This window comes from Oryctolagus cuniculus, chromosome 14 (genome assembly GCF_964237555.1).
Source record: "Oryctolagus cuniculus chromosome 14, mOryCun1.1, whole genome shotgun sequence".
In the NCBI taxonomy this organism is placed as follows: domain Eukaryota; kingdom Metazoa; phylum Chordata; class Mammalia; order Lagomorpha; family Leporidae; genus Oryctolagus; species Oryctolagus cuniculus.
Window position 1 is genome coordinate 19,475,622 of NC_091445.1, and position 8,815 is coordinate 19,484,436.

At 53.5% G+C, this 8,815-nt stretch overlaps 1 protein-coding gene across 1 annotated transcript in view; it reads right to left on the reverse strand.

Moving 5' to 3' along the window:
• Nucleotides 1–6,421, reverse strand: part of ERAP1 (endoplasmic reticulum aminopeptidase 1) — a 51,250-nt gene extending 44,829 nt beyond the window's left edge. Inside the window, exon 1 of the mRNA XM_002713943.5 lies at nucleotides 6,293–6,421. The gene's annotated coding sequence lies outside the window, so the exon portion shown is untranslated. The remainder of the gene's footprint in view (nucleotides 1–6,292) is intronic.
• Between the last annotated feature and the right edge of the window lie 2,394 nt (nucleotides 6,422–8,815).

Sequence of the window (8,815 nt, forward strand, 5' to 3'; positions counted from 1 at the left end):
CACGTGGGAGACCTGGAAGAAGCTCCTGGCTCCTGGCTTTGGATCGGCTCAGCTTGGGCTATTGCAGCTATCTGGGGAGTGAACCAGCAGATGGAGGACCTTTTTGTCTCTCCCTCTGTCTGTCTGTGACTCAGCCTCTCAAATAAATAAATAAAATCTTAAAAAAAAAAAAAAAAAAAAAAAGCTTTGGCAATCATGTCCTAAGAATCAAATGTAGCGGCCAGCGCCACGGCACACTAGGCTAATCCTCCGCCTAGCAGCGCCGGCACACCGGGTTCTAGTCCCGGTCAGGGCACCGGATTCTGTCCCGGTTGCCCCTCTTCCAGGCCAGCTCTCTGCTGTGGCCAGGGAGTGCAGTGGAGGATGGCCCAGGTGCTTGGGCCCTGCACCCCATGGGAGACCAGGAAAAGTACCTGGCACCTGGCTCCTGGCTCCTGGCTCCTGGCTCCTGCCATCGGATCAGCGCAGTGCGCCGGCCGCAGCGCGCCGGCCGCGGCAGCCATTGGAGGGTGAACCAACGGCAAAGGAAGACCTTTCTCTCTGTCTCTCTCTCTCACTGTCCACTCTGTCTGTCAAAAAATAAAAAAAAAAATGTAGTTTGCCTCTCTCCTATATAAACATTCTTCTTTTCTTTTAAAGATGTATTTATTTATTTAAGAGGCAGAGTCACAGACAAAGAGAGGGAGAGACAGAGTGAGAGAGAGAGGGAGAGAGAGAGAGAAAGAGAGTCTTCCATTCACTGGTTCACTCCCTAAATGGCCATAATGGCCAGAACTGGGCCTATTCAAAGCCAGGAGCCAAGAGCTTCTTCCAGGTCTCCCAAGTGGCTGCCGTGGCCCAAGCACCCAGGCCACCTTCCACTGCTTTCCCAGGCACGCTAGCAGGGAGCTGGATCGGTAGGAGAGCAGCTGGAATCAAACCAGCACCCATATGGATGCCGGTGCTGCAGGCAAAGGCTCAGCCTACTACCCCACAGCACCAGCCCCAAAAAGTGCTTCTTTAATGGGTGTTTTCCAGGAGGGACCCCTACCATGTGAGCTCTGACAGCTGGTACTAACTCATTCAAAGTCCTCTGGCTTCTGGACACTTGGATCAGATGAGCAAAGAAGTAACTGCATTGTGGACCCCTCAAAAAGATAATGGGACAGGAGATTCTTCCTCTCCAGATGCCAGTGGTTCTCAACTGGCTGCAGACCAACGTCCCCCAGGAAACTTCTACAATTCCTGGGGCCTGGCTCCCTACTGACAACAATCATGCTAGAGTCTATGGTGACGGGGTCAAGGATTCAATTTTGTTTTTGTTGTTTAACTTCTCAGAGATTCTACTGACGAACCAGGACTGAACCTACAAAATAAACCTTGTCAAATCCAGGCCTTATCCCTTCTGTGCCATGTGGTAGGATGCTGATGTGGCCCCCTCCATCCACTGGTTCACTCCCTTCCCAGACACACTGCTAAAGGTACCTACTTCCGGGTGGGCACTGTGGCACATCTTGTTAGGCACAGCTTGGGAAGCCTGTATCTGGTATCAAACTGCCTGGGATCAAGTCTTACCTCCACGTCCTGCTATCGCACACCCTGGAAGCCAGCAGGTGATGACTCAAGTACTTAGATCCCTGCCACCCAGGTTGGAGACTGAATGGGATTCCTGGATCCTGGCTTTGGCCTGATCCAGGCCTGGCTGCTGTGGGCATTTGGGGAGTAAACCAGCAGACCCAAGATGCATCTCTTTCCTCTCTCTCTCTCTCCCCTGCTCTGCTTTTCAAATAAATAAAAACTAACTTTTAGGTTAAAAACAAAAATAAAGATACCTATTTCTGCTTCCCCCATGGAGTGGATCTGGGAGATACACAGAAAGAATGAGACTTCAAAAGGCACCACACAGATGAGCCAGAAATGTGTGAACAGGAAGAACAGGTTTGTTTTGTTTTAATTTTTGTTTGTTCTCTTATCTGAGAACCAACTAAAGGATGCTTGTAGCCATGGGGGAGTGGAACAATCTGGAGAAAACTGAAGTTTAAATACCATTATAGTAGCAAATACCAGGGCCAGGGCAGAGTGATGGATTTGCCAGGAAGTCCATGAGAAGACCAGAGAGTAAAGACACTTAGTGTCCTCTTCCATCAGGAACTCCTGACAGTGTTGGCTTAGCAGGTGCGCCTCTCACCCCAAGGTGGTACAGAGCTCTGAAGGGGGCAGGTTTGAAGTCCCCAAGTATTCTCCAACAGCCCAAGAGGAAATGTGTAAAAATTCCAATTGGTGCTGGGCCAACAGAAAGGCCCACAGGCTGCTGACCAGGGTCAGTGGTGAGAGCTTGAATGTAAGGCTTTGCTGGGTGGCGCCCATGAAAGGGCTGAAGAGAACAATACTGTGTCCCGGGCCGGGAAACCACAAGGGTCAGTTAAGGTAGACAGCGCAAGTGCTAGGATGTATTCATCCACAGTTCATGGATAAATAATGAGTGCTAGAATGTATTCACCCACAGGCGATGGATAAATAATGCAAACTTGGCTAAGTGCTGGATCTTCCCTAAAAGGCTATGTTCCTGACTTAAAAGCCAGAAGACGTTTATAATCAGCACCAACCACCCCAATCTGCTACATTTTGTGTTCTGTTGAATTCTAGGCAAGACATCTTAGGACCCGGAACACTCTGGAGAATTTAATTGTTCACATGTCGGTTTCTCCTTTCTAAATTATCAGCTCCCCCGAGGCAGGGGTTGTGTCTCACTGGTCTGGAACATCCTGGGCACCCACTTGGTATGTGAGACTGGAAGACTGGGCAATTTCCCTAAGAGTCATTCACAGGTGTCACCCCTTACTTAGCCTTCTCAGCCAGGAAACCTGGGCTTTCCACAGCCTACAGCGTGGAAATCAAGGCTGCTTGCTACCTTATCTCAAAACACAAGCCCCCATGTGCGCACCCCAGGATTCACTGTGGGGCTTGGCTGTTCGAGAATGTGCACAGTCCTTTACTCTGCACACATCTCTGCTCAAGGCCCCCCCCCCCCCCCCACCTCAAGCTTCTATCATTCAAGGTGCAACTCAAATGAGGAATCCCAGGGAAAGCTTCGTGTGGCCCGGGCACTGCTTCCTCTGAAACTCACTGAACACTTCTCATTCTTCCCCTACTACGCTGTAAACGCCTGAAGACAACAGTATGCTTGCCTCTGTATTTCCCAAAGCCCCTGGAATGACACCTTCACGTGGGGGGGGGGGGGCTGATGAAAAAAAACCGTGAGTGTAATTAAGGATTTCACAGATGCAGGTCTCCTGCTAATCCCCAACAGCCTGTGAGCTTTTCTCCTGAAGAATAAACTCTTCTTGTCTGGCTTCGCCTTTAATAGTATCTGCTCCAACCTGAAACAGTGTTTCTCAGTCTTGGCTGGCCTCCTGGAGTCAGGTCTTATTAGCAGCTCTCAAAGTGATGCCAAGGCTCTCAAAAGCTGCAGTCCCTCCCGAGAACAGTGCCATTCTTTTTGAAGTTAAACACCACTTACACTTAAAAAGACCAAAGCCGAGGAGGATTAAAGAACCAACAAGACTGAGCTCCTACACAGTGCCTGGCGCCTTACAAGTTACCTCATTCCAACAGCCTGGCATCCCCGCTCTGAGTGGGGAAACAGAAGCAAACATTCCCATAGCTCAGCCAAGTTCACATGAGTGGAAATGCAATCCAAGTCTGTAATCACCAGCTCCCTGCTCTTCCCCATTTCCCAGGTTTTGTACTGAGACCTCTCTGTGTCCTGATTTCCCACGTGATATGCTATTCATTCTGCCTTTGCCCGTTATGCCCATTCTCTCACTTAAGAAAGCTGAGCCGCAGCTTCCAGGATTGCCTACAAATGTAGTGAAATAAAAATATAAACAAATATTTACTAAAAAAAGTATTTTGGTGCAAAAAAAATTTTCAACCCATGCACCATTTTTTCATATTAATTTTTAGTGGGTGTTTAAAAGGCCCTCGTATACAAATATTTGAAGAATTTTTTGCACCCAAGTAACCACCTTTTAATTCCATTTACCACGCAATTTTGAAAACAGCCTCATAAATAACTGTAGATATATACTAACACACTCACATATACTAAGTTTGCAGCCAGGAAAACGCCCAGCTTTGAGCTCCTGCTCTGCCACCCGACACTGTGACCCTGGGCAAGTTGATCCAGCTGCCTCTTTATTTCCAGTTGTATTTTCTTCACGTGTGAAATAACAACATCTCTCTCACAGGATTGTTGGGAACACTGAACGGGTTCTACATGTATTTATTCAGAATCAATTGCTAAGAGCCAGCAACACCAGGTCTCTGACCTCACAGCAGGAGCTGGGGGTTTTTAATGAGATCGGACAAAGGCACAGCCTCATTAACCACCACACACATGAACTAAAAGAGTGTAAAGGCAGAAGGATCTCCACTGGCAAAGGGGCTAAAATATTTCAGCTGAGACGCACAGGACAAACACAAGTTAGCGAAGACAAGGCAGTGTGCCAAGAGGGACCTGTACGCGCCTTTGCAGGCTCAGAGACAGTAGAGGGCGCTGTTTGGGACCAGGCAGCCTTGCAGGCTTGGTTAGGACTTCGGACGGTTCCTAAGGGTGGTAAGGAGCCACTGCAAGGATTTTTTGCTAGGAGGTATCAGGGTTCAGTTCACATTTTTTTTTTTTTTGACAGGCAGAGTGGACAGTGAGAGAGAGAGACAGAGAGAAAGGTCTTCCTTTGCCGTTGGTTCACCCCACAATGGCCGCCACAGCTGGCACACCGCACTGATCGGAAGGCAGGAGCCAGGTGCTTCCTCCTGGTCTCCCATGGGGTGCAGGGCCCAAGCACTTGGGCCACCCTCCACTGCCTTCCGGGGCCAGAGAGCTGGCCTGGAAGAGGGGTAACCAGGACAGAATCCGGCGCCCCGACCGGGACTAGAACCCGCCCGGTGTGCCGGCACCGCTAGGTGGAGGATTAGCCTAGTGAGCCACGGCGCCGGCCTCAGTTCACATTTTAAGAAAAACCAGCTTGGCTGCTGTGTGTACAGTGGAAGGCTGGAAAGCACTGAGAATGAAGGGAGGAGGCCAGTTAGGAACCCGGGCAGGGCTTCAGCCTGTGGCTTGTGCAGAGGTGGAAGAGGCCCCGCTGGATGGACCCATCATTTGTATCAGGGCAAACCCAAGTCGGGGGTGAGAGAGGTCAGCATCAGGCCTGGGGGCCAGGTGTCTAGAATGAGCATCTTCTCTGAGCTGGGGGGGGACTTCGGGAGGAACAGATTGAATTGTATTGCCGGGATGGAAGGGGAATCTTGTTCATCGTTTGGTTTAGTTTGTGATGTCTGAGACGTCCAAGGGGATCAAGCAGACAGGCAGTTAAAGGCACAGGTCTAGAGCGTGGAGCTAAAGGCTTTCAACAATGTCCCTGAACCTGACTGTACTGCCTCAAACAGTTTTTGAAAGGATCTCCCTTTGGCATCGGACCAGCCACAAGCAGAGCGTCTTTCACTTTCAGTGATCCCGATGGAAGGGCAGCAGGCTGTTGGCTAAGTTCACCTCTCCGCCAGGAAGAGTCTAAGGTGCCTTTGCAACGACTCTGTGTAGGCTGCTTTCGATTCTGCCTCACCAAGGAGGCCGCTGGCAACCGGGCCTTAACTGGAATACGTGGTGCATGGCCAAATCCTCAGGGAAGGGACTCTAACCAATCCTGTAAAGTCTGCCTAGTGCTCCCCCCACCCCACCCCACCGCCAGACTGTTGACCACAGCCTAAGTTCAGAGTAAATTCGGGCATTCTCTAGAAAACAGCCGTTTCTGAACTGGCCCGCACCATAAACGTCCATTGGCCGAGAGCACTGGGGAAGCACCTGCTTCCCCTTCCTCTCACGGATTAACTCCGAGGCCCACCTGGCTTGGGAGGCACCCGCAGGGACATTTAATTTGCTTAAGATAATTAAATAATAAAACCCGGGTAGCTCCCGAGCGAAGCGGGAGCGAGAAATACGGGTGAGTACGGGTTAAGGCGGCTGGGCAGCGACCCGGGGGACACCTGCGGCCCGCCCCTCCCCAGGGCTCAGCCAGGGGCCACCCTCCTTTCTCAGCCGCCCTCGCGCGGGGTCCCCAGCCCCCGGCCCACGAGGGGCCGGCTGCACCCGGCCGGGGCGCGCACGGAGCCAGCGCAGAGCAGCAGCCGGCCGGCGCCCGCCGCCTCCTCCCGCCGGGCTGGTGCCCGCGGCGCCCGCGGCCCTCCCGGGAGCCCTCAGGGAAGGGGCCCGCCCCGCAGCCCCCTGCCCGCACCCGGGCCCCGCGCCCCTGCTCACCCTCGCGCCGCCGCCGCCGCCGCCGCCCGCCTGGAGCCTCCGCGACCGAAAGTGAAAGCGGGGCCGGCGGCGGGCGGGCGGGCGTGGAGGAGCGCGCGGCCCGAGCCCCAGCTGCAGGCCCCGAATAGCCCCGGCCGAAAGGGGCGCTGGTGGGGAACCCCGGGAGCGGGGCCTAGTGCGAGGCCGCCGTCCCCAAGGCGGGGGTCGGGAAGTGGGGGCTGCAGGCCCGGGATGGCAAGGCAAGGATCGGGCGGGCAGCAGCGCCCCTCTCAAGGCTGGCCCTTCCCTCGCAGTGTCTCTGGGAGCTGGGTTTGGCTTTGCGTGGCTGGCCGCGGGATGCAGGACCACGCGGCCGCTTCGGAGGGGGTCCGATGCCCGGCTGGAGCTCGCGGGTCCGCCAGGCCGGCACGAGCACGACGCCCATTGGACGCAGGGGGTGTCCGTCATCCTCTCTCTGCGAATGGATGCAGAGCTCTGAGGGCCCGCCCCAGAAACTTGTCCCCGGGGACTCTCGCGCCTGTTGCCGGAAGCCGAGCCGCGGGTGCGCGCCGAGAGGCTGGGCGGGCCGTGCAGGAGCGAAGGGCCGGGACATCCCCAACCGCTCACCGCCAGGGGGCGCCGTGAGCCCCGCTAGGCTCGGAGGCTTGTCTTAACCGTGCCCCCAGCGTTTTCAGACGCCTTAGGTTGTGCGCGGCCGTGGCCCCTGGGGGCAGCCCGGGCTGTCTCCTGCCTCCGTCGGAGGGCTGGGTGAGGACGCCTGGGAACGGTGTCGCCCAGCCATCGCAGGCCTCCTTTCGCATACAACATTGAGTTCTGCGTCTTCTCTGCGGTCTCGGGCCGTTTTCTAACACAAACATGGGCGCCGTGTCCCAGACTCATCTGGGGCGGCATCCAGGGGAGGTTTTCTGTTTGTTTTTTATTAACACGCAGCAAGCTTGGGGTTCGTCCCGGGAGCCGGTGGTTTCTGCGGGTTCGGAGGAGGGAGGCGGGCGGGGGCCGTGGCTTCCCGTCCATCAGACCCATTCACGTCCTCGCTTTCCTTCTGCGAGGTCTGTCCTGGTTTCCCGTTCGGTTTCCAGTCAGCTTTCTTTTACAATAGCTCTGAGAGGCGGGAGGGCAGGGCGGACGAGCCAGAGCAGCCCTGGGGGCTGACAGAGAAGAAGGCGGGAAGACCATCTTACCACTGTCCTTTTTGATAGAAAATCTTACCCAGAATCAAGACGTAGAAAACTCACCAAAGCAGAGCTGTTCCGATTAACAGGGCAGCTGCTTCCATTCAGGTTCTGCCCACTGCCCCCTCCCCCAACACACACACACACACACACACACACACACACACACACACGTTGAGGGCCCTGAGATATCTCCCTAGCTCCCAGGGCCCCAGAACTCAATTCTTTTAATGCTAATTTTAGAAAGAATATCTTCATATTCTCGATAAAGAGGATGACACTTTTCCCCCTAGGTGCCCGATTGCAAGCTGTCCTGCTGAACAAAATCTGTGTCATTTTATTTATAATCAGAAACAGAAAAGCACAGATATCAAATTAAGAGCCGGAGACACTTGTTTTGAGCTCTTGACAGCTAACAAAGTCCTGTGAAGTGTTGCAGTTTGCAAGCATTCTCATATTGGTGTAGGCAGGCAGATAGCGTAAAATCCATTAGGTTTGTGATCTGGAAGACCACGCCCTCACCACGCCTCTGTGTGATCTCAAGCCCCTACCTGATCCCACCTGGATGCTCACCTGCCAATCAGGCTACGTAACCACGCCCCTTTGGGAGTGGATAAAAGGCCTGGAACATGGTGCCCCCCCCCCCTTTATTGCCCTTGCTACCTGCACCTTAGATGCATGAGGCCTTTGGGCTGCCCACTCTCTGGCTACCTGCCTGCACGCTTGCTCCATGTGGCTTGCTTCTGGCCTGCTTTCTGCTTGGGATGGACTCAACTTAGCTTCTAGACTTCTCTCTCCCCTAAATAAAGCTCAGTGTCACTCTCCCGTGCATTTCTCTCACTGAATAAGCATCTTTAAAACTTAGCACGTTGTCGGGTCTATTTGAGCCAGTATTCAGAATACATGGCAAGAGCCCACAAGCTTATTACTATTGGAAATTACTAATAAGCAGGTTGGTATCAATATGCTTTCTCTCACTGGGTCTTCACAGTGCACTTGTGCAGGTGGCTTAAAGCTCCATTTTTCTAGAATGAGGAACCTGAGGACTTGAGATGCTAAGTGACCCACCAAGGGCCACCTCGCAGAAAGAGCCTGCTTGGAGTGAAGCCAATTCAAGGGAAAGCAGAGCTGATGGAGAGCCTCAGATCCCACTGTCTGAGGAAGCTCTACCCTTGGCCAAAGACGTCTTCGTTTGGTTCAGCTTCATAAGGAGTCCCAAATCACCATGTAATGGAAGGGAGCCCTGGAGCCCAACTTCTGGGCTAAGTTCAGTAAGTTCTTGTTGAGAACTGTTGTCACACTTCTGCTATAGGGCACCCCTAAAGTGGATGAACTGCTACAGAACCGCTAA